The 26,880-nt window shown below is 38.9% G+C and overlaps 1 protein-coding gene across 3 annotated transcripts in view; it reads left to right on the top strand.

Moving 5' to 3' along the window:
* Positions 1-26,880, top strand: part of ptbp3 (polypyrimidine tract binding protein 3) — a 69,390-nt gene that overhangs the window by 9,221 nt on the left and 33,289 nt on the right. Inside the window, exon 1 of one of the 3 annotated variants that reach the window (XM_063013909.1) lies at positions 9,182-9,202. The exons of 1 other annotated variant lie outside the window; for it this stretch is intronic. The gene's annotated coding sequence lies outside the window, so the exon portion shown is untranslated. Of the gene's footprint in view, positions 1-9,181; positions 9,203-15,027; positions 15,148-26,880 lie in introns of those variants that run through there. One more of the 3 variants, XM_063013911.1, reaches the window with a different exon arrangement.

Here is a 26,880-nt window from a genome sequence, read left to right as displayed (position 1 = left end):
TTTTCTTTGTTGTATTTATGCATATTTTTATTGGTTTGCATCTTTAGATAAACAAGATGCATAGCCTGTTGAAAGTAAATGCAGTTACTGTCTCTGGGTTGTAGCTTTGTGTAGAGCAACATGTCATCATTTTGTCATCATTATTTTGATTCAGATGTAGCAGCATCATTTAAATGCAGCACTTATCTGTTCAAATCTCATGATTTATACTATTAAATTCAATTCCAGTTCTTATGATTATGAAGGGCCGACTGTACTATCATGTACTCCTGATACTGTATACATGCAAGATCATGTGTAATGTGCTGCTTTCTGATTGAGCTCTTTACATTGGATACTGGTGATCATCTGTAACATGATCTAGCTTCTGCTTTGGTGCAGGAAACTGGTACAAAACGCTTCCTTGTTTTGTACCATCTCGCATCCTGGTGAGAGAATCTGGAATCCTTTTCTCTCAGGGCAAGTGAGTCATTCTTTCCACTTTCCTGAAAATCTCTTTTAACTTTTTTTTGTCTCCTTACTGATTTAGCCTCTTAACACAACTAATTGTTCTTCTACCCCAGCATCATAGCATAGCATGTACCTACAGGTATCTGGCAAGAGCGTAATAAATAAAACTGTTTTAAAAATTAATTATTGACCGTAGCAATTTCCCCCCCCCAATTTTCCTTTCAATCTAGTCATATCCAATTGCCTAAATGCATTACGCTTACTCTCTACCGCTGATCTCCACTCCTGATTGAGGAGAACGAGACTAACACACGCTCCCTCCTACACGTGTGCAGAAGCCGACTGCATCTTTTCACCTGCACGAGGCGAGTTCACATGCGGATCAGCTTTGTGTACGGAGAGACACACCCCCAACGCATAATCCCTCGACTATGTGCAGGTGCCATCAATCAGCCAGCAGAGGTCATAACTGCATCAGTTATGAGGTTTTGGCTCCGGCTCTCACCCGGTATGAACAACAGCCAATCGTTGTTCGTGTAGCTGCCCAGACAGATGGCAAAGCTAAGTTTTGAACCGACCAGTATGAAATGTCAACTCTGGTGTGCTAGCGGTTTTTTACCACTGCGCCACATGAGTGGCACCGTAGCACATTTTCATTTAAAAAAAGAGGACTGGTGCACTATGCCAGGAATTTTAAATTAAAATACCAATATAAATAATAAAAATCGCCCATCCTAAAGAGGTTAACCATTTTGGGGCAATGGGAATTATTAACAAATAATGTACATGGTGGTATTAGAAAACAACAATAATAAAAACCTAAATGACAATCAGTAGCTTTTTGCTTTCAAATCAGGGGCAGCTTTTCTCTTCTGCTTTTAGTTTTTTAGAAGTAATGGAGAACTAGAGCTGACTAAATTTCACTGCAGGGAAATGAAATTTGGAACAGACGCTGAGACGTTGTTGTTTGTTTGGTCATATTTTGCCTTTTTATTCACTTGTGAGGGTTTTACAAGCTGGTTTGTGGAAAACACTGGGAACAACATTTGCCTGTTTATTGATGGTTTAGAGCAAGAATTTCGGTTCGGTTGCTCAAATCTAATTTGCAGTGGAATTTTAAACTATGCAGCCAGGTATGCAGCAAGGTACGCACATGTCGTCAGCTTGTATTTCTTTTCCAGGCATACATCAATACCACACCCACTGCATCAACACTGCAAGTGCATGTGTCTCAGAGTTTTATTATACTGAACAGTGGGCTGATTGTAGCACTGCCCATTTAAGGGGGCACAATTCCCCAGATGTTTGTAGTTGTGTTATTATTACACATGGAGGAGGGACAGGAAATGCACTTTTTAGGCATATGGGGGGGTTGTGTTGTTGGCTGCATTCACATTGACATTACTGCCATTTGCCATTGTTGCCATGCTTCGTGTCTGTTGCTGGTATGTTTGTGGACGGAGTATTTACCTTAGTCAAACCACATAAGTTAAACAATTAACTGGTTATGTTGTAAGTTTCCTTTACTACGGGGAAGTCTGAGTTAGGACAGATCCATATATGCTTGTAATTCACTGCCTTTTCTAGATGGTGGATATAAAAATCAAGACCAGTATGATTTTAATCAGTAAAAGATGCATAAATATACCCAAACAATAGAGGGTTTGTACCTTCCATTTATATTAACATTGCTTTAAATTAGGAAAATATATTTTTAGCATTGGGTGTGTTTCTTTAAAGGTTAATGTTGTGTTTGCGCAGTAAAGTAGGGTGTTTTTGTGTGACCAACTTAATCAAACATTAATTTTATGTAATAGCTCCTTACCTGCTGTTTTCTATGAGACTAAAATATGTCTTAAGCTACTTTCTAAACTGGCATGAATTTGTGTGCAATTATAACTGCATTTTATAAGGAATAAAAAAAAGAAAAACTAAATATAATATTTAAGTGATGACCAATAATGTAGTTTTAAGTATTGTAGGTATTGGGTGCTCTTGCTTTTCTAAACTTATTTCCTTTAACTATAAGAAGAATATTTTGTAAATGTTAAATGCTTATATTTTACTAATGTGCATCCACTTTTTGTGCCTTTTTAATCAAATTAAAAACCTCAGCAAGAACATGACACACACTGGGTATTGTAAATGTCTTTCAGTATCATGCTTTAATATTTTTGCCCCGTCACTCATTACTAAGCTAAAATATTTTTTTAAATAAAGCAACATGCCAGCATTTTCTTCAGAGTTTTATAAGAAACTGCAAAGCTAACATTATATGTCAGGTTTGCGACCATTCATAATAAATCATTTTTACAGGGTCTTTAAGAAAATCCCACAGCCACATGGAAGGTGCAGCATGGATCGTCCCCCTGAAGTCTGCTGACTGGAGTGGTTAAAAGCAGCTCATCTGTTCCCCGTTACACAATGAATAGCCTGCTGTTCCCCCCTCATGGGGCAAAACACGAGCCGTACCTGCCACCCACCCCTTCTCAGTTTTGTAATGGTTAGCAGGAGAAAGCCCATCTTCTGAGCCTGACAGTAAATCATGAGTGCTCGGCCATATAGCAGAGCTTGTGTATGTGGTTAGCTTTGCATTGGTGGAAATAACATGAGGTGGATTGAGATGGATTTTGAGACTACACCAAGCACACCCCTTTTCTGGCAAGACCCGAACAAATGCCACTCTGTGTCCTGGCAAATTATTTGTGCTTGCTTAAATGGCTTCTCTTGTTACACCCTGCTTTCAACATGCTTCAGCTCACAGAATTAAGAATTGATGACGTAGCCATGCCTTGTCTCAGCGAGCATGTAGGACAGGTATTTCCAGAAGTTTTCTGTAGTTCTTTTGTCTTGGAATAAATAGATTAATCAGAGGATAGTTTCTTTTGTACCTTAGGCACAATGTTGTAATGGTTTATGAATAACCCAGGAAAGAAAGGTTGACGATCTTTACAGCTTTGAAGAGTCCGTGTGCTGAAATCCTGCCCACTGTTTTTTTTTCTCTTTTTTTCTTTCAGTTTATTGGCTCTTTCTTGAGCTTTTGCCAAGAACACGGCCATAAATTGAGTCAATCAATGCTGTCACGTTGCTGTTCTTTAAATTTCACACTCATGTTCCCTCTGTTGACTCTCCAGCAAATTGACACAGATTTGCTTCACAGTGTAAAGAGCAAAAGCCAGTTTCACACTGAAAGCTTTACGATGTCTGCATTAGCTATACGTGTTGCCAACAATAACCCGTCTTCCTTCTTATGCTGCAAATAGCATTTTAAAGAGGCTTTCTCCTCTCCACAAGGTTGTTTTTCTTTTTTTAATTTGCACCAGGTAATGTGAGAAATGCTATTTGCTTATCCCTTTAACCCTTGATAAGTCATGTCTACCAAGTTTGCATAGATTTTATTTCATATGTACAGTAGAAAGAAAAAACTATTGACCCATTTTTAATTTAATATGTTTAGAGTATTTTGTAGAAGGAAAGGTTTTAGTCACTGTACATGAATGCACATTTGTTTATTTAATAAAAAACATTACCAAATTGGTTCTAGATGTGATCTGACCAAAAGTGTAAATAAAAAATGATTATTATTTTCAGAATTGTGTAGTTGGTACTTAGCTGTCAGGTCTATACACGTGTAGCATTACTGCTAGTTATTTAATTTTGAAAAAGCAAAAGTCCTTGGTAATTTATCAAATCTAATCAAAGTGTATTTGTCACATACATACTCATACACAGTACAACTAGCAGTGAAATGCTTTTCTAACTGCTCGGCCAAATTAGTAATTACAGAATTAGACAAAAAATAATACTACACCTATTTAAGGTCTAAATTTTCTTGGATGGTTTTGTATTTAATCGATGCCAGTAGAGTGGTGCTGTCTGTCAGTGTCTAATGAATATCGGCGTTTCTTTCTATTAGTAGTTTTCCTTGTTTGAAAGGCTTTCCTTGAACTCTTTCCTTGTACACACTTTTGTATTGTTTTATGCTGCATGTTGACCCTATTGAGCTTTAAATTCCTATTGCAGTCACAACAAGCCTTGTCCCATTGTCTCCTCATACCAAGGCCAAACAGACCGAGTTCTTTTTATTTTTTTGAATGGCTGACTGCCATGTTTGGTTCACCGTGGAGCCTCCCTCTAGTGTTTTGACTCATTTGCTGGCTGTCCTTGTTTTTGCCAGACACAGGAGCTTTGCTTCGTGTGCTATTGTTCTACTGTAGAACAGCACTAAGCTCCCCATCCCTCATCTCACTTCTTATCTCTTATAATAAGAACGATGTGATGTGGTTACACCTGGCCTACACTATTCTGCTCTTAGACAAAACTCTAAAGATCTAAAATCTGATTGTTTTTGTTCATTAGTTTATGCTTACACTGCAAGCCTGAGTACTCGATACAGACCTTCTATTATTGTTAAGTTTGTCCTGTTATATTTGTTACTAGATTAAACAGGTCATCCTCCTGAACTGACCCTCACATGCAAAAGAACAGTAGATTCATTCTTGTTAGGTCTCTTAATTTATGCTGAGTCATATTCTGATTTTCTTAATAGTTAAGTTCTTGAATATGTTTTTGATTACAACTTGCCTTGCACAGCTTAGTGTAAACCATGTCTAATGTAGAAAAAAGATTAAGTATAAATGCGTAGGTAGCATTTACATATCTTTTACATTGTGTATCAATTTTCTAATGTAAAGTAATGAAACAAATGTCCTAAAAATCATGTAAATACTCATTAGGTTCATGTTTATTTTTCTCTGTGGTTGAATCTTGAATGCCATTTTACTGGGCATATAGTTCATTATGTAAATTCCACAGCAGCATAATGTTCTGCATGTACATAGCTTTAACAGCAAATAGAAAACAATTACAGATTTAACATCCTATGTGATGACCTGCAAGTGCGTAGTGTAATAAATGAAAAATGAATTGGTCCCCTGAAGAAATTTAAACATCCCTCTGTTTCGTAAACATGGGGTCGGTCTGTCGTATTCAGTTCTGACTGTTTGGATTGTGATCTCTAGGACTCATATCAGTTTGAAAGCACATTCAGTAAATGTTAAAAGTGGCCGAAATTAATTGAAAATGTCTGATTCGATGTGATATCTTTAGTTCACACTGTCTTAAAATAGAAAACACTGTCTCATGATTAAATGATCAGATTCCAGATATTACTTGCAGCATGAATTGAGCCTGTCCTTTAATGGCCTGGTACTCTGTTCAGGGTGTATTTCTGCCTCCTAGTTTTTAGAATATGTTCCCATCCCAGTTATTGAATAAATGAATGAATGAGTTGAGGCTCACCCACAGTGCACACAAGTTATGCTTGCTTTGCACGTCATATGGGAAGCTTTAAGGCTTGCTGGTTATTGGTTAACGATCAACTTATTACAGTCGGCTATCAATTAAAAGAAAGGAGGCAAAATTTTAATCCCTAGTTTTTATCCATCCAATAAAATTGTATGCCCACTGAAATTGCAATAAATTACTGAAAGGCAGTCTATAAATAGCTACAGGGAGGACACACTTCCGTTGCGTTATTGATCGGTATGGATCAGCAGCAATGGCCTGTGGATAAATATGTAGGCCGAAAGATTGCAATGACATTTCGGTCTGGGCTAGAGGAATAAGACCAGGTACGCTTGTAAGGAATGTAATCAGCAGATAAAACCAAATGACTATTAAACTGCTTTTTGATTCATATAGTGCTAGAAAGACATTTAAACATGTTATATACAACTTAATAACCCAGTGGATGAATAACTTTTGAATAGCGGCTTGCAGCTTTGACTTAAATGCTTTATCAGAACTGACGATCATCAAGTAAAATAAAGAACCACTTAGAAATTATTAAATTTAATGATTAAATAACTGACAACAAAAACAGCAGACATGCATTTTTATCTTAAAAATGATCTGAACATTATACTTAATAGCATACTGCCATCACGCCGGGGTTCTTATAGAAATTTGTGTGGAAACAAAGTGACCTCAGGTTGTTCTTTTTTCAGTACTTAGTATTGTGTACACAACTCCACGTAGACAGGAACAGAGCTGAGATTCAAACCTAGATCTCTGGAGCTGTGGCACCAGCTTGTATCTGTCTGATGACCAATATAAATCGTTTAAGCACAGTTGCTCATTTTAGTGACTTCGTAATTTAAAAAAAAAAAAGGTTTTTTTTCATTCATTTAAGTGCTTCATCCTGATCGAGAGTCACAGTAAGTCTAGAAAATCTCAAACAGTGAATCACCTGAAGATCACCTGATCATGTTCCAGGACATACAAGAAGTGTTTATTATACATCACTTTGTTGCATTGTCTAGTGCACCAGTATTGTTTAAACACCAGAGGTCACAATCAAGCTGACAGTGCAACAATCATGTCACGTTATCACTCATCCTGAGTTAAGACATGACAAGCGCTCATGTGTTTGGGTTTGGATTTGGCTTTAAAGCCTAGTGCACATAAGACTACTTTAAAAATGACGAACTGCAAAAAACACATTCTATTCATTGAATACATTTACTGCAGGGTTTAAGTTCTGTTTTAGTCTTTTTATAAAACAGCAAGACCCCAGATCACAAGACATAAAGCAAAATAATAAAAGCGTGTTTTATAATCAGTGTAAAGAAGAAACAAACCCTGTTAAATCTGCATCTTGTTTAAAACTAATTTACAGTGTCAGAGCTGAGCACTAACACTACCAGATGTTCCTACTATCATCAGGACCAGAGGTGGACCAGAAAACAGACTTTCACTTTTAGAATCTGACCAACAACACAAGAAAAAAACGTCTGTAAACGTTATTATATCATGCATGGATTTCAGAAGAGAGTGTCACCTCTAGTCTACTATAAGTGTATATAATTTAGTGCAGCAATTACTTCATATAGTAATATCTAAATAATATTCATTTAGATACAAATTAATCTAATATTTTAGGTGCTTAGGTGGAGCAGGGGTCTATTATGCTAGCTTACCATTGCTGAGATCCAGGTTTGAGTCTGATTCTATAGCATGATTGATGTTCTGTCAGCAAAATATTCCATATTTTACGTGCCTGCTTTCGAAATAGCAGTGTGGTGTAACTTCACTAACTACTTTTAGTTATACTGGTTCAGCTTTTTCCAGAGCCAGTAAGATTCAGCATGTATGAATGTGTAAAAGTGAAATTACAAATTAATAAACATTAAAAGGCTTGTTAAATTTACCTGAAGTTTAACCTAATTAGAGCCCAATCAAGTAAATTGCCTTTGGATAAGGTCAAAAAGACTTGGTTTCTTTGTGTAGGCAGTGTCACATCAAATGTATGTCCTCTATACATTTCATTTTTTATTTTCATCAACCACTTTATCCCGGTCAGGGGCATTGTGGGTCCAGTTCTATCGAGAAACACTGTACTGTATTTAATTGTTAGGCTTCCAGATAGTTGTTGGGAAATGCACACTACATGACTGATTGCAGAGTGTTTTACGGGCTGTAAAATAGCAGGTTGCTGTACACTTACACAAATGCTCTATTTGCTACTCAAAGGAAAACCAATACCTACCTAAAATCAATCAGCAAGTGAGAAAATCAGTCTATATGTGGTGTAGGTAGCACTGCGCTTTAACCTGTCAATATATTTTCAGGTTGATGATTTTGTCTTGTAGGTGTTTTTTTTTTTTACAATATGAAAAAAAACCCTCAAATAAAATGTAGTTGTGATTTTGTGTGTGTGTGTGTGTGTGTGGGGGGGGGGGGGGGGGGCTGGCTGGCTCGCTGGCTCGCTGCCTGGTCGTCTCGGCTGCTGTAGAGAGTTAGCTCTGTGGCCCTTAACAGTCATAATTGTAAGTCATTTCAGATAAAAGCATCTGCTAAATGCTGTAAATGTAAATGCAGCATTGGAGGAAGTTACAGTTGGGGAATTGGATATGACTAGATTGGGAGAAATATTACATTAATAGGCCAAACACTAGCATAACTGTACTAAATGTTTAAATGTTGCCTGTAATTGTCAGTAATGTAATGATGATGCATGATGATAGGCAAAACATTAATGTTGTGGTGTTAAGCCATGACAGGAAGTTGAGCTTTCACTTCTCTACACAGACTCGTGATGAATCAGAAGATGCAGAAGATCAGACACTGATTACAAAGATTTCAGTTCAGCCGTGTAGGAGAACCACAGAACTTGATATTTATAGATCATATGATTCTTTAGAAGTCTTGATGGGCTGCTCAGGTGGCGCAGCGGTAAAAGACACGCGCTGCAACCAGAGCTGGATTTCGAAGGAGCGTCGTTTCGAATCCAGCTCTGCCTTCACGGTCGAGGCTGGGCGGCTATGGACAACGATTGGCCTGTTGTCCGGGTGGGGGGTGGGACTTGAGACCGTAGGGGATGCTCTCTCAGGAACGGGGCTGGCTGGTTGGTGGCGCCTGTATGGAGACGGGAGGGGGTGTGGCGGAGTGTGTGATCCTCCGTGCACAGTACTCTGCCACGCTACACTCGTCAAGTGTGGGTGATAAGACGGTCGATTGGCTGTGCACGTTTCGGAGGAGGCGTGGAACGGCCTCGTCAGCCCCAATCAGGAGCAGGAATCCGCACTAATGAGAGGATGATAGATGGGACGGAATTGGACGTGCTAAATTAAAAAAAAAGAAGTCTTGATGGTAGTTACATACATCATACTGGTACTGATTTTCATCTTCAGTAACGGCTTCATCCTGGTCAGCATCATGATTGGTCAGATGTCAGTCCAGATAATGAAAGGTAGGAATTCACCCTGGACAAGGCAATAATTAATTGCATGGCATTATACACTCACTTATTAAAATGTAGATTCAATTAAGAGACGCTAGTTTACAAACTGTCTAGGGTTTTGGGAGATGGGACAAGTGGAAAACATGTAGAACTCCTTTCAGATAGTGACTGGACGCAAGGATTGAACTATGGGTTCATGGATGCTTTGTGCTGGGTGCTATCCACGTTTCTTGTTTCAGCACTGTGCTACTCATCACAGTAACATTTTATACATTTATACATCTTGGAATCCACCTCACTTTTGGACACAAGTAAAAACAAGTTGTAGCGTTAGGGGTTCTAATCATATCAGTAGGTTTATGTGCAGTTGGTATATTTACATTTACATTTTCGGCATTAAGCAGACGCTTTTATCCAAAGCGACTTGCAGTACTGTGACAATATATTGTCTAATTTATTGAGGGCTAAGGGCCTTGCTCAGGGGCCCAACAGTGGCAGCCTGGCAGTGGTGGGGCTTGAACCAGCGATCTTTCAATTACTACTCCAGTACCTTTACTGCTAGGCTACAACTGCCCTGTGTAACAGTATATTGTATATGTAGATAATTTACTAGCCATATGTTTTGTCTAGCTAACTTTAGCATACAGTTAACAGCCTGGCTAACTAGCTTAAGCCTACATTGGCTTTTGGGACCTTTGTAATCTTTTAATAAATTTGGGAGGCTGAGGGCTAGTTTTTGAATTGATGCTTCTGAGACATCTTGGGGTGGGTAAATGTGCCTGGAGGAGTGTGCTAACCTCTTCTGTTAGAATAATTTCTAGATAAAAGTAGCTAGTGCTTTGATCAATGAAAAGAAAAGCAGCATAGATGATTCTTCCTTGGATTTGCACAGATAGCTGTGGCTTAGTCAGTGATTTTACAGCTTCTCTTGTTGATAGAATAAATGCTTTACAGACGTGACACTTGGAAACAAATTCTAGTAAAATAACATTCTAGGGCTAATCCATAAACTGCAGGTTATTTAAAATGTCTAAAGGTTTTCTGAGTGTTTTATTTTTACTGGTATTCTACCTACCAGTATTTTCTCAGCACTCGTCAAAGAACTACAAGAACACATGTAATGGGCACATAGACTCTCCTTATATTTCCAATCACCGTACCAGTGAAATTGCCCTAATTTGTTACATAACCCACCGTCTAGTTATTCTATGTGCGTTCTGTATTCAGATTCACATCTACATTGTGTTTATGGCCGTCACTGTGGCAGAAAGGGCCTGACAGCAGCACAAGGCCAGACCTTTTATTGCCAATTGGCCTTCTCTGTTTTCTCCCCTGTATAACACAATGCAGTGTGTGTAAAAGGCCTGACTGCTCGGTCAGATGAGATGGCTGCTCCTCTTTCTGCTCTGGCTGTCAGCTGGGTTTCAGTTCCCCAGGCTAGATTACGCTCCTACAATATTAAAAGGGAAATGGAAACCAGACCCCCGCTCTTCTCGATTGTGCACAGTAACATGAGTTTACAGTTCCTACTGCTTCTCCATTAGGCTGATACACACCGGCCCTTTAACAGGGTTTGATTTAGTCATAGTTTTTATATTTTTGTAAATGTATTTATTAATGTAATAATTCAGTCCAACAGTTGTAATGTTTTTTAAATTGTCCTGTAATAATGTCATATTTTGAGAAATTAATCTTTACTTTTAATTGTTACTCATGTCTCTCAGCACTTAAGCACTTTATCGAAGTGCAGGTTGCTTCACAGGGGTCATGAAACACTAGATGTAGTGAGTGTAAAATACTAGGTGGATTCCCACTCTGAAATCCTTACAGGATACGGATTAAAATAAGATTAACTTTAAAATTTAAATGACATTTTTCAAATAAGTGTAGCAACATCTTGTCCTAGCGCAGCATGTGACATCATGAGAACCTACATTAGTTTATATTAGCTAATGTTAACTAATCATAATTACCTTAGCTTCTGTTTTTTATTATGACCCAAACCAAATTTATATCCATGTGTTGTACACTTAGGATTATAATCCATTATTTAACATGTAAATGTGTATAAATCCAGACTTAAGAACTGCACAGCAAGATTCTCAACATGAATAACTATAGTCTTAGAGGTGTATTCCTGGGTAAAAAAAAATAGTGGGTAACTCACTGACAATAAAACCTCTATAATGATTTTTAAAGTGGGGATCCATCTTCTATATTTTAATATTTTAGCTTCATTATGTAGCTTCTGTTTGTACACACAACAGTAAAGCTACTTTATAAAGTATGTTAAGGTAGCAGAAGGATGTTCTGAAATGGCATCGGAATCACTTTAACTGCCAAAAATGACTTGCATATCAGAAATTTGTCTTGGTTTGTGTTCACCATTACATGACAACAAAAGAAAAGTCAAGAGTCAATCATATTTTTAACAACAGCAACAAACAGTTACAACATTCAACCTTAAAAAATGTAGTAGAAATTGGATGCTCAGATGACGTGTGCTACAACTCATGTCTATCACTGACAACTCTGTATTGTTTCAGGCAATTCAGGGTTGCATGAAGAACTGCAGAACTGTATGGATGGATCTGTTTTAAAGTTATCATCTCAGTAAAACCACCAAAAGCTACAAACTTGAAGGTTTCTTGTTTTATCTATACAAAGTTCTCTCTCATGAGATTTTTTTTTTGTCCAAAGACCAGACTTCTCACTTGTGGATCTTCATGTTCTGTCAACATCTGAGGTGTGATAAGGACCAGATAATTATTTCTAAACTCTACACTCATGAGAACATCAACTCTGAGCTAGTTTTACTCCCATGCCTTAAACGAGGACGTTTTCTCATATATATTTTCTCGAGCAGTGTGATTGTGTCTGTGTGTGTGTGGTGGGGCAGAGGGTGTGTAGGTGTGTTAAAAAGAAAGTAACTGGTAATCATTAGGAATAAAAAGATTAATTAGTAACAGACATTTTTAGAATTAGCTCATTAATGCTGTTAAAACTAAAAGCTAATGTAAATGTTAATAGCTAGTGGTTGGGTTTTAATTGACAGCAGAGTTAAAGATGCTGTTTGTGCAGTTGTGTTGAATTCTGATTCAGCACCAGTTTACTACAACAAGTTTTTAACACAACATGGGTGTTATGCTGAATTCTGCTTATAGACCTTCTGACTTGCCCTAGAGAGCACTTTTAAATGTAAAAGTCGAACAAGGAAGCTGTAAGCTATTGTGAAATAACTACTTGCATAGAATTATCTTGCATAGAAATGGTGCTATGATCTGACCTAATTGCGAGCTCTGCAAAATAGCAATTAATTCATTAATTTGCATGAATTTTGCAAATTAAAAATCCTGGTGCGACTCCCTTGTTGACAAAACTCTGTGACGTGTTTAATATTTTGATGTTCTGCTGTAAGTCTGTCAGTTACCAGGTTAAATTTGATCACTACTGGTTAAAACTGGTTCTCTGGCCTCTTCACCCACCCGTGTTTACCAGAACTTTGTGTGTGTGTGTGTGAGCGTGCACTGTGGTGCTCCATGTACCCAGTTTGCGTGCCACTCCTCTGCAGCAGGTGCCTGTCGAGCGCCTCCCCTGCACTGAGGAATGAATACAACATGGCAGAGCCTGTGGAGAAGTGATTTCAGTTTCTCACGGGGTGTGGTGAGCTGAATAGAGACGCTGCATTACGGAGAGAGACACAGAGATACTGAGAGAAGGACAGATAAAGGGAAATGAAGGAAAAGGAGAAACTCTACCCGGGCCAGAGTGCAGGACTAATTCAATAGTGCTGGCTCTCTGATGGGTGGATTGCACCGAGAGCGTTAGTGCAGTGAATTTCTCTGGGATTGATGGGCATGATGTGTAGAGCCAGGCTGATTGGCACACTGTAACACATAATTGAGGCTTCTTGTGTTGTTCCAGGGTTTTCTGTCATAAGTCTTTTTTTACCAGCAGGGATTTCTGATGTCCAATTTTAGAGTCATGTAAAATCTTTCTTTCTTTCTGTCTGTCTGTCTGTCTGTCTGTCTGTCTGTCTGTCTGTCTGTCTGTCTGTCTTTCTTGCTTGCTTTCTCTTGCTTGTTTTCTTTCTTTCTTAATTTTTTTTGGGTTTCTTTCTTTCTTTCTTTCTTTTTCTTTCTTATCTTTCTTAATTTTTTCTTAATTTCTTTAAAAAAAAAAAATATTTTATTTAGGATTTTTTCTTAATTTCTTATGCTTTCTTTTCAGTTTCTTTTTTTCTTAATTTTTTTCTTCTTTCTTTTTCTTTTCTTTTCTTCCTTATTTTTTCTTGAAGCTTTAATCTAAAAAGATTAGTTACTTGAAGTGTGAAATGGTCCGAGTCCTTTCTGTGTGGAGTTTGCATGTTCTTCCCTTGTCTGTGAGTTTCCTCCGGGAGCTCCGGTTTCCTCCCACAGTCCAAAGACGTGCAAGTGAGGTGAATTGGAGATACAAAATTGTCCATGACTGTTTGACATAAAAGTTTTGAACTGATAAATATTTTTGTAATCAGTACCTACCTGTCTGTCATGAATGTAACCAGAGTGTAAAACCCCGTCGTTAAAATCCTAATAAATAAATAGTTACTTGAAGTAATCGAAAACAACAATTAGTTACTTAATTTTTATTTAATTTCATTTTCATTAACTCCTTTTTCCTGATGAGGGTCACAGCAGGTTTGGTTCCACTACAAAACACTGGGAGCAGGACAGGAATACCCTGGTCAGGGCACCAGTCCACTGCACCCAATGTCATAACCAGTCATGTCTGTGTAGATGCCTGGCCAGCCTATAGCACAATTTAAAATTAAAATTTGAACCTGGATATTCGTGGGGGTGGCTTTGGGTAATAGCCGTTGCGCTACCCCGGCGCTACTTGTTTATTACATCTTATACCATCAACCCCTCAAGATACCGGACTGTTGGTTTAAAGTCGCACCACTGCCAGGCTAGTACTGTTGGATCATTATGCAAGGCTCTTCACCCTAAATTGCTTGGATTACATGCTTTTGTAATTGTATGTTGTTTTGGTAAAAAAAAACACCAAATATGTCAGCCAAATATGACAAAATATGAAAAGATTTTGCCCTTATTAATATTGTTATATAAACCACGAAGAGCTTGTTTTATTATTTTCTTTCTAACCAGAATTGTGTGTGCACGAGATTTTAATAATCCGTAAGGTCAACTTCTTGCCATTAACCCCAGGCTGTATTAGCTGACGCTCTTGTCAGCGATGCTGCTTAAATTGGAGTACGCCAGTGGCGGTGTTGGTCCCACTGTATCTGGTTACTAATAAAGGTGCCCAGCGTGAATAATTGATATCTCAGACAATAGAGCCACAAATGCATGTCCTCCAGCCGCCCACACACACACACACTTACCCACTAAACCGGTGTGCAGCACACCCCCATTTAACAGCTGTTTTGCTGCATGCCATTCTGCCTCTGTTTCTAGGGAGATTACTTATCAACCTGTTGCTCTGCCTCCCTCCCCTCATCCCCTCATCCCTCCCCTACCCGCTCACTCCCTCGCCCTCTTTTTTTTCCTCCTGTGATGCCCTGTGGTGCTGGGATCTTTTCAGCGAGGGGGTGGCAGGACCTTTTTGTTCCTTTTTACTGTGTTTGTCTTGAGTTAATTTGTACCTTTTGTCTTTCCTGTCGCCCCGTATCAGCCTTCAGCAGCCTGTATTCAGCTTTTCAATCACACCGAGGCGAGTGTTCAGGTTTGCACATGCGCTTACGTGTTCTCTCTCTCCTCCCTCTTTTATAGCTGTGAGCTTCTGCTCTCGTGCTCCGTCTCTCTCACTTCTCTGTCAGTCCTGAATCCACCTCTCTTGCTCTTTCTCTCACTTTCTCGCTCTCATCTGCTTCCTGCTTTTCTCTTCTCTCTCTTTCCTTCTCTCGCCAACGTTTCCCACACAGGATTAATCGGACATGTTGCAATGACTTCCAGGTACAGTGTTCAGTTTTGGATTGTGGATTATGTTTTGCGTTTGCTGACTCTTGGTTCTTTTGTAAAGTCTGGTTTCGTTTTTGTGACGTAACAGGTGAAACAGCTGGCATGGGTATTAAATATCTGTTTAATATCAATGCTGAACATAATGGTGTTTGAGTGTGCCAAGTTTGTTTATATTTCTATTTTTATATTAATTTAATATAATTTAATTTTATATAATTTGAGCTAACTCGTGCTTATTAGAGATGCACAATTATTTGTATATTTTAATTAATTTCAGACAATTATACTCTGCACGTTTGTTGCATGGGCACCTTATGTTTCCTGTTTGCTGTATTTTCTACAGGCAGTTTGTGAGTTGGGCTGTGAGATGCATAATTACTAGATATTTAAACAAAGCAACACAAAATATTTAAATCATCTGTTCAGCCTGATGATTATTCAGTCTGATGATTATTTTTTAAGCGTATTTGCCCATAGCCTGTTTTTTGATACAATACTAATTTACTGAGCTAAAATGACAGATAAAAATATCCAACAGAATTTTAAATGGTCAAATATCTGTCACACACAAACAGTTTGAGGTTTAAAAGACTTAAGACTTTATCAATGTAATTGCTAATGCACAGGAGAATCTTAATGTGAACATAATAATGATGTTAATGTCTTTATCCCTGATGATAATAGAATATTTATTGTCACTATACACAGGCACAATGGACTTTTGTGTGGCATCTCTCCAATAGAGGTAGTAGCAACAGTATAGAAAAAATAGTAGCAGTAAAAATTACAAAAAATGTTTACAATTAAGAAATATATAAAAAAAAAAAAAAAAAAAGGTTAATCATCTTATTTCAGGGAAAAAATCATTAGGGCTTCATCAGCCTGCGCTGATATCCAGTGTGCGCATGGATTTGTGATGTTGGCTTATCCAAGAACAGCAGAATAACATAAAACAGAACCGTAGTAACAAACTCTTTGATATTTTTCTAATAAAAGCATGTCATTGTACTAAAAGCCAATGACATACATGCTTGCAACAGTTTTTTAAAATGTATACTCTAACACAACAATAATCAGCCTATGACATTTATTCATATTTATTTAAAATAATTTATTGTGGAGTTACATAGTGACTAAACGTTGCACAGCTTCAAGGACCTGGTTCAGTTACAGCCTCTGGTTACTGTCTATGTGGGCTTCATGTTGATACTATTTCTGCCTCTGTAAAACACATCAGTAGGTGAATTTGCTTCTGTGTATTCTACTTAAGAGGGAGCGAGTATAAAGGAAGGAGTAAGAGTCAGAGTCAAAAGAATCAGTTTGTGATGCTTTGCTTTGGATTGGCATCTAGTCCAGGGTGAATCCCAAACTGCACACTGTATTTCTGGGATAGACTCCAGACCAGTTCTTAACAAAGATAAGGCTGTCAAACAGAAATAAATTGGTTGATTTTTTTAGTTTGGCTTATTTCAAAGTGGTAGGGGGGTGCAACCACTTTTTCACTTATAAAATTGCCCTCACAATTAGGCTAATTAATTATAGTCCAATGACATGTTGGGTAACGTTAACTTATTGGCTAATTGTGTTTACATTTGTCATTTTAAGGATAAATGTACAGAGGTGTTTCCAATGTGCTGCGCTCAGCGCTACTCTTTAATCATATATTGCTCATTGTACATCAGTAGACATCAATTATAATTACCTATGTCAGGGTTTATTTTTAATAGCATTTATAGGTTTTTGTGTTGATCTTTATAAATATGTTTGGTCTGATAGGGATTTTAATGTAAACTATGTTAGACATTTCATATTAGTATGGACGAGGCCTCAGCAGCTGATGTCACCATGTAGTTAAGGAAACTGAAACAGCTTTTTATGCTTTACATGCTGCTTCAAAACTAATAGTCAATGGGGAGAAAAATATCATATAAAAACGTTCTGTATTGAGAATATTGCTTACTTGAAAAGCAAGGCTTTTGACACCTGAATTAATTTTACACTGTGTAAATAAGACACATCTCATCAGCCTGTGGTGGATCCTGCTTATCTCAGTAACTTCTGAGTTGTGGCAGTATTAGATGATAGTCAGGTTCCCCTTAAAAAAATAAATAAAACAGGTTGCTCAGGTTGTGCAGTGGTCTTAGGTGCTAGTCCACCACCACAGAGGATCTCAGGCTCTCGATTTCAGATCTCAGCTGTGTTGTCGACCTGGCTGTGTAACAGGCAAATTAGCTGTGCCTGACTGAGGGAGGTTGAAATGGTTTCTCATTGCTGCTGCAAGTGTGACATTTGGAGGATTAACAGTGTCACCAGCGTAGTATTAGCATAGTGTGACTCTGTACGCATTACAGATGTGAGGATCCACCTCTGAAAGGTGATAAATTACCCAGCGATTGCTAACATCCAGGAGGATGCAAGTGAAGTTACAGTCAAAATTGGAAACGTGTAGATTGACAAAAAGGAGAGATAATCCAAAAATAGAATTAAAACTCATGTGCATATTTAGTGTAGTAATTAAATTAGTCATTGGTGAGTGTGAGCCACCTCTATTCAGCTCTTTATTTGCTTTATTTGCTCCAGTGACCCCATCTGTAGTCTTGAGTTTTTGTTTCTTGTGTGCCGTGCAGTCGCTCTTGAGGAAGTCCCTGTCATGCAGGAATAATTCATGTTTAAAAAGCAGGTGTCTGTTCAGGCCATTGCTGTTTATACTAGAGTTTAATATTGTACCTGATCCACACAATAAAACTCAGTCTTCTTTTTAAAAGAACTTGTTTTTGTTAACCTTGCAGTCAGAAACTGTTATTTGCAATTCAGATCTGACCTATTTGTAGCCTGTTAAGGGATTTGAACCTTTGCTTTTGTTTCTCTCTGTCATTCTGATCCCGCTGGTTATTAGTTTTATTTCCAGATATTTTTCACTGTTAAATAATAGACTTGAGGGCAGACAGATGGGTTGAGGAAAGCTGGGAAAAAAAACAAGTATAAAAAGAAGGTTCTTGGCATGGTGAATACAAGCTGGGCTTGCTTTATGATTATCATATTAAGTCTAGATGCCAACATATGTATACAGTATGCTCCAAAATGCAGAGGTACCGCCATGTCAGGCCGAACGCTAGCTTTTAAGCTTTGCACTGGTTGTCTTGATGGTCCTTTTTTTTATTTTCTTGGAGAACACAACGTCTACTGTTTCCAAAAACATTTTAAGGTTGGACCTGTCAGACCACAGCACATCAGTCACACTTAAACGATCTCCAGCCCAGATAAGTCAATGGCGTTTCTGGATATTGTTGATATACGACTTCCACTTTGCGCCACATATCTGAGCCCATGTGGTTATATTCATTACAGAAGCCTGTCAGGTTTTAATGCAGTGCTGTCTGAGGGCTTGAAGGTCACGGGCGTTTATCATTGGTTTTCGGCCTTGGCCTTTACCCACAGAGCTTTCTCTAGATTCTCTGAACCTTTAAAAATGATATGGACTGTAGATGGTGAAATCTCTAAATAGCTTCCTGTCATGTGTTGGAAAAACTCCAGGTTCACACAGTTTTTCACACAGTTTTTCACAAAGTGACGAACACTCACACTTACACGTGCACTTACGTATCAAGCATTTTATTAGGTATACCTTTTTGGAATTTACATTATTTTTTTCATTTTTAAGCTACACCTAACATGCAGATGAACTTATGGTTATACAGTTACTGACTGTAGCCTATTTGTTACACTGTATTTTGTCACCTGCCTGCACCCCACTGATCAGAGGGTGTTTGAGGGTGGTGGACCATTTTTATACCTGCAATGACACTAACATGGTAATGACATGCTAGTGTGTGTTATACTAGTATGAATGTATCAGGTGCAGCAGTGTTGTTGGGATTTTGAAATGTTTATATATTTATACTGTTGGCCTCTTTATTAGCACTAGTCTTTTATCAGTGGACACTTTCTGATCCGAGGACACTGCTGGCTTTATCTTTTTAGTTGAAGCACTATTTGTCTTCCAGCGTTGACATGGTGTTTAAAAATCCCAACTACACTGCTGCACCTGCTACACTTAGCACCTCAGTGATACATTTACATGTTTGGCATTTTGCAGATGCCTTTTATTCAAAGCGACTTACAGCTGTGACAGTATACAATCTAAGCAATTGGGCCCAACCTGGCAGTGGGTTAGCCTTGAAGCGACAACCTTCTGATCACTGGTCCAGTACCTTAACCACTAGGCTACAGCTGCCCTTGAAGCTGTAGTAACATGCTACTGACACGCTAGTGTGTGTTAAACTCTATTGAGAATGGTCAATCTCCCAAACATCATGTGGTCACTGTCGGTCTTATGGAGGTACATTTAGATTGATAAATGAGGTACCAGGGGAAGGGGGGGGCGCTTAAAAATGTACAGAGCAACCTATGAGCTACAGTCAGTAATTGTATACCCACAAAGTTTATCTGTATAGTATGTGTGGCCTATTATATAATCAAGAAAGTGCATTCTACATAGGTGTACCTAATAAAGTGCTCGGGACAGTACGTTTGCATTATCCAGCATATTGTGGTGATCTATCCTAAAGCATTGCAATAGTATATATTAGAGATGGGACGATCGATCGGCTACGAATCCGTATCGGCCGATTTTTAATCAAAATATGCTATCGGCGATCGGCGATATTTCCTAAAAGTAGCCGATCCGATCGTGTGATATATAAAGACCATGTTAAGTTAACAGCTCAGTGGATTGATCCAGACTTTGAGCTACGAAGCACCAACCATCACATCACCATTCATCAACAATCGTACAGAAACCATCGTGAAAGCTCTTACGATGTAATTTTGCTGATTGTAATATTTACTTTAAAAAGATAATTCAACCCGGTCACATCTGAGTCGATTCTATCAGCACGTTATATAAACTCCTGGTTCACTTTGGTAAATCGTAAGCGGTTCTTACTTGTGATGTAGATGAGAACAGAAAACGTTACAGAGCCAATCCGAGGCAAAAGTTTATTCATTACCAAATTCGTTAGTTCAGGATCATCTGCTGAACTTTTAGAAAACTTTTAGCTCCTTAGACGGAACGAGTCTGACTCGGTTACAGATCTTTTAATTAAGCTTTTTAATGTAAGAGAGTCACACAAAATGTTCTGTAGTAGCTGGTGTTTATTTAAAACCACGACATTTAATTAATAACAGTAAACACGGAGAGATAACTGATAAGAGAAACTTACGCTTCACATAAAAACGAATCAACTCATGAATCAATGAATCACTTATAGCGATACTGTGAACAAAGCGTCTCTTCTAAAGGCACAAACACACACACACACACACACACACACGCGCGCTGCTCCGGTTTATCTTTACTGTGAGGCTCTTTTTAAGTTTATTTACTGCTAATCCCCCCCCCCAATCGGAATCGGCCGATGTCCCTGAAAGGAGATCGGAGATCGGAATCGGTGCCAAAAACCCTGATCGGTCCATCTCTAGTATATATGTCATATCAACCATATTTACTGTTCATACGGTCAAGTTACCCCCAGAACTGCACCGTGTTTTGACCAGGGTGCAAATTATAATCACATGACTGGTACTGCACTTGCATCATCTGGTCAGTGTGGGTCCTATAGAGGTACATTTGGATTGATAAATGAGGTACCAGGGGAAGAGGGAGGGTAAAAATATACAGAGCAACCTATGAGCTACAGTCAGTAATTTTATACCCACAAAGTTCATCTGTATAGTATGTGTGGCTTATTATATAATCAATAATGTACATTCTACATAGTTTACCTAATAAAGTGCTCGGGGACAGTAAGAAGTTGGACAGTACACAAGGCGATCTATCTTAAAGCATTGCAGTATGATATATATATGTCATATCAACCATTCATATGGTTAAGTTACCCCAGAACTGCACTATGTTTTGACCAGGGTGCAAATTAATTACACATGACTGGCACTGCAGTTGAAGTTGACGACCATTTAAAAAAAAAAAAAAAAAAAAAAAAAAAAAAAAAACTACACTTCAAACTGCTCTGGGCATTTTGTCATTGCCTAATCATGCAGCTATTGGGCTTAAGTGTGGTAATCAACCCATGATGCCTCAGCTCAGTCAGATGAGAGAAATGAAGTGTAAACCTGCCTCAGCATGCCGCTTGATCCACAGCTCCAATAACACTGGTATGAGCAACGAGAGCAAATGAAAACAAGGCATGAGAAAACATCATTACAGCGTTACACAGCATCTGTTCGGCAGAGAGTCTTTTTTCTTTTGCTTTCCTTTCCTCTGCCGCGCTGCCTTCTGCCCTCACCGGGTGGTCAGGCAATAATTCTCCGGGCTTGTTTTGTTTTGGTTGTCTTAGATGAGCCGACCCACGAGGACTCTGATGAGGCTAAAATATCATTTCTGCCTGGCACACATCCAGTTCACATGCTGTCACACAAATTTACTCTCCAATTTGCCCTGATTGAAGATGTTATAGTGGAACGATGCCTGGCTAACCAGGCCTGCCCACGACATGTTAAAGAAATAGCCGGGGAGCTCCGAGACCCAGGTATTGATTTGCTAGCTGTCAGTTTGATAATATTTGTGTCTTTCTTGGCAGATAGTAGTTTTTTACTATCAGTCAGCTCTTGGGTATTTACAGCCTTCAGCATGATTGATTTCCAACCAGTGAGAGCAAATTCAGTCTGAGTGCAATGATGAGCTCAGAATAAATTATGTTTTATCATGGGTTCATAAAAACGTCCCCTCAAATTCATGGAAGAAATTGACTTCTGGGTTTAAACTAACTTGATGTGTACAAATGTGCAAATCAGCATTTAGCTTGTTGTGTTTTTTTCCTCTTTTTTAATGGCAATGCAGTTGTAAAATGCTCCTGGATGTTTTTCTTGTCTGCTTGTTATGGTTTATGTATTGGGTGATTCCTGCATCGAATCACACCCACAGCAACCCTGACCAGGATAAAGTAAAAAGTGGTGGTAAAATAGACAATAAATGAATTAATGTATTAAATCTCACAACTGACTTCCTTGGAATACAGATTAGACGTTTATGTATCTGATCGCTTCAGACAGGGTGAGTGGCAGCCTTCTCGGTAGCTCTGTGTTCACGGTGCCTATTAGTGCAATTTTATCTGTTCTATAGTGTGTTTAGTGTGTATTTTGTGTATTTTATTTAATTTCCTTTGGGATCAATAAAGTATCTGTCTGTCTGTCTGTCTGTCTGTGTCTGTCTGTCTGTCTGTCTGTCTATCTAGGGTGACATGCAATAGTGAATTTTCGTTTTCTGTTTTTGTGATGTCTAATTTTGTAATTAAGAGAGGTTTGGTGTTTCTGTGTCGTTCTTTTAGTACTGTACAATAAACCTCGTTTAAGTTTTTTTTAATAAGTGTTTTACACTTTTGGAAAAGCTGATTCTCACAATTTCTCATCACATTGAGCTATAACACAAGTTTAAAAGTGAAACAGTTGGTAAAAACAGCTAAACACAGATACATGTGGAGCTTTTAGAGTGGATTTGAGTGTTATTTTACACAAATGCATATTCGTGTCGTGGTGCACTTATGACGTTTTGCCGCACCACTCAAGCCAAGCGCTGAACCAAGCCCTGGTCCTCACGGTTTTGCCGCTTCTCATAAATGTGCCCTTAGACTTGCATCTGCCTACCGCGACATGTGCAGTCAGCAGCCAGTGGTGGATTCCCACAGACAGACATACATCTGGAGAGTCATGCTAAGCCTCATGAGACAATCTCAGCTCTGCTACTGGCCAGCCACATAGGCACAGACATGATTGGCTAACGTCTGCTGGGGCTGCTGCAAATACGGCCTCCACTGGCTGGTCGATGGCGACTTTACAGACAGGGAATAATGGAGATCAGTGCGTAAGTCTCCATACACAATACTGATCCCTGCACGTGGCAGAGTGTGTTAGGAATGGCCGTCCTCGGCCAGGGTAGGGTTCTGCAAAAGGAGATATTACCAGGGTAAGTGGATATGACTAGATTGGGAGAAAAAGGGAAAAATGCAATAATATAATAATAAATAGTAGCAAATGTGCTGCAATATTAAACATTGGGGGAATTAATGTAATTCTTTTGTAAGACCTTTTGTAAGTCTTTAATGAACAGAAGATAATTTTCTTTTGTTGTTCTGTTTTTTTCTGCATAGACTAGTGTTTTGAATTTTTTTTTAGCTGAGCCTCAACACTAAACTAGAGCTGTTCTTGGTGTAGTAATGATAGTGCTGTAGTACACATTTGGCCACAAACATTTCCAGATTGTGTTCAACCAGAAGCAAGAACGGCAGCGGCTCCCCACATTCCCTGTCGTGTTCTGGTGTGATCCTGCAAGTATCTGTCTTTGCTGTAGACACAGCCTTTCAATTTCTTTACCAGATCCTACTCATTCGTTCAGTTACGTTCACTTATTTTCACCTAAAATAGTAAATCCCCCTACTGGCATGTTCTAAAAAGATGGGAGCAAACCAGAAAACGCAGCGGAAACCCTTGAGGTGATGGGCAGTGCATGCCGAACTTGTGACAGACAATAAGTGTAGGTTATGATGAAACCTAGGACCATAAATGTAACACACTTGGTGAGTGTGTGAATATTTTTTTATTTTCTCACTTAGTTTTATTGGTCTTGTGAGCTGTGATGTTATTAACATGTAAACAGGATAGAAAATATTTTAATACTATTTTATATTTCTGTTGCCACTTAAATACTTCAGCTAATCAGCTTCTCGTGTCATTACTGTGGCAGAAAATCAATCCACAAGAAAGCAGCTGCTTTTGGAAACAATGTGACTTCCTGTTGTTGTTTCCATGGATATTTCCTTCTCCTCATTAAATCAGCAGCATCCCACAGTGTTATAGGATTAAACCATCTGCAGTCAGGCTGGTGGATGATGTGCAGGAGTCTACAGCATCATCACCATCATGTCCTGGTGTAGATCAGCTTTCATTTAATCATGTAGCATCATACAGGACGCTCAGCAGACCTGAGATGTTTCCCTTCCAGTCTCCTTTAAGATGTTCAACACCCTCTGGCGACACGACCTTGGCTTTAATGAGCGGTTTAAAAAAATATAGCAAACTGATGTTATTAGATCTGGTATCTCTGACAACCGATTTCATTTCCCTGCCTCGTGTTAATTAAAGAATTTCTCTGTTCAGGGTATGAAATAATAATATTTGCATTAACCTCATTTATTTTTCTTCCCAGGTGGGTTTAATATTGTCATTTTTGCTAAGGGTTTCTAATATGTAGCTGTCAGAGACAGGCAGAAATACACCCAGTATCAGAGACAACAGGTGGGAGCAGCTTGTCTGCTTGATTTCTTGGACGTAATTTGATTCTAACGAGGGGAAAAAACTCCATTTTGGCCGATCGTCAGATCCTTCTCACTCTCTCTTGTGTTTTCTCTCTTGCTCTCGCTGTACAATTAAATTATCTTTAGCGGTGCCTGTTAGAGCCTGTTGTACTGATCCCTCATTACCTTAAATCCTTCCTAAACAGTGTCAAATTATTCTTTTTAGATTATATTACTTATAAAAAAATTAAAATGTAAAAATGAAAATGTATGTTTATTGTCAAGGGGATTTAAACCTGGATACAGCAGTATCTGCTTCTCAATCTGTCTTCCGCTACTGGGGATCCTTGATTGCAGTCGAGGTGTGTACGTTGCTGCTCACGCCTCCTCCGACCCATGTGCAGCCCTTTGCGGAACCCTTTTTCACCCATGCATTCTGCATAGGTGCCTCTCTATCTGCTAATCAGGGTCCTTACACAGTGTTTGAAGACCCCACCCACATAGTCCGGTCATCCCGCCCTAGCAGAAACGTGTCTGCTGTGGGCCCTGCCAATTATGCCCGCTAGATGGTGCCCAGTCGATCAGTGGCAATGCCAAGTTTCAAACCGTGGAGTTCACAATCTTGGCACTGGTGTGCTAGTGGAATATTCCGCTGTGCCACCTGGGTGTCTGTGTTCTTACCTTTTAAAAAAAAAAAAAAAAAAGTTAGAACGGGTTGTATTATTTCAACTGCTTCATCCTGGTCAGGGTCACAGCAGGTCTGGTTCCAATAAAAAACACTGGGTGTGAGGCACCAGTCTATCACAGTGCTTTGTGTAGCTCTCTTCTCAGATGTAGCCAGTCATGTCTGTGTATAGGCCTGGGTGGTCGATAGCACTACTGGTATTCGAACCTGGATCTCAGCAGTGCTGGGCTAGCATAATTGGGCGCTGCACCACCAGAGCAGCCAAGAAGTTTATGAACGCTACATTTTTTTCTTTTTTTCTTTTGTAAATTCCTGAATGACATGCTTTTGAAGAACTTTTATTTTATAATAAATATTTTGGTCAGTCAGCCACATTTGGGGAAAAAAATCACTACTGTTCAAGCTTATCTCCATTTTGAGGTAATGGCACTAAGTGTGGTTCGCTAGAGTCCCAGAGATTGAAGAATGACTTTCTAACCCCACAGACCAACATACACTCTATGACTAAAAGTATGACAGCACACTCCATAATTAATGAGTTCAGGTAAAAGCGTGTGTGTGTATTTAATTCTGACTTTGGTAACAGTTTGGGAAATGCTGTGTTTGGATGACTGTGGCCCTGTGCATTATACCATGTCCACAAAGAAATGGGCTGATGATGGTGGTCTAGTTTCAGCAGTCTGCACAGAACTCTGAACCCAACCCCACCAAACATCACTGGGATTAATTGGAATGTCATTTGGCAATTCTCATGTAACAGACTTGTATGGGGACAAATTCAAAGTCATCTCAGACAAGTGAAGACATCCAACAAGCTCATGGTTAGGTGTCCACATAATTTGGGCTTGTCATGTGTTTCTATAGCTATTTCTTAAATTTTCTTTAATTGTATCATTGTGTGCTAATTATTGAAACCTTTAAGCTCACTTTACACAGTTAGAAGTAACAAAGCTGCCGTAATCAAACCTAAACGTGTCTGTGGTAATGAAACCCATATTCCAGTTACATTTGGATAATTTGTTGATTGAGTAAGTAAGGGTCAGGTGATTTCCACACAGGGCCAGTCGGTCTTGGATAACTTATCTATAATAAATGAAATGATCTTTTGACTGTGTTTTGTGTTTTCTTGCTTTGTTTAAACATCCAAAGCATTTTAGTCTGAAGAATTTTTATATCGTCGAGTTAAAAGACTAATTTAAAGAAAATAAAATGTGCACACAGAAAACACTTTAAATTCTCGTGCTTGATGCAGTTTAATTACACAATAATGAGAATTGAAAGTGAAGCTGCCCACACCCCCTCACTTCTGCTGTAAAACTGGCTTTGGTCCAGTCAGGAAGAGAGAGCATCAGTTAATAAGCATGATTGCTTATTAACGTGGGCAGTGGTAGCTCAGTGGTTAAGATGCTGGACTAGTAATCATAAGGTTGCCGGTTCAAGCTTTACCACCACCACTGTTGGGCCCCTGAGCAAGGTCCTTAACCCTCAATTGCTCAAATTGTATTCAGTCATAATTGTAAGTCGCTTTGGATAAAAGCGTCCGCTAAATGCTGAAAATGTAAATGATTTAAGTCTGTCTAAGAGACTTAGGGCGGCACGGTGGATCAGTGGGTGGCACTATCGCCTCACAGCCAGAAGGTCCTGGGTTCAATCCCCAATCGGAGCGTTCCGGGTCCTTTTTGTGTGAAGTTTGCATGTTCTCCCCGTGTTGGTGTAGGTTTCCTCCGTGAGCTT

Source organism: Trichomycterus rosablanca, chromosome 18 (assembly GCF_030014385.1).
Source record: "Trichomycterus rosablanca isolate fTriRos1 chromosome 18, fTriRos1.hap1, whole genome shotgun sequence".
NCBI classification, from domain to species: Eukaryota; Metazoa; Chordata; class Actinopteri; order Siluriformes; family Trichomycteridae; genus Trichomycterus; species Trichomycterus rosablanca.
This window is presented reverse-complemented; position numbering and strand designations above follow the sequence as displayed.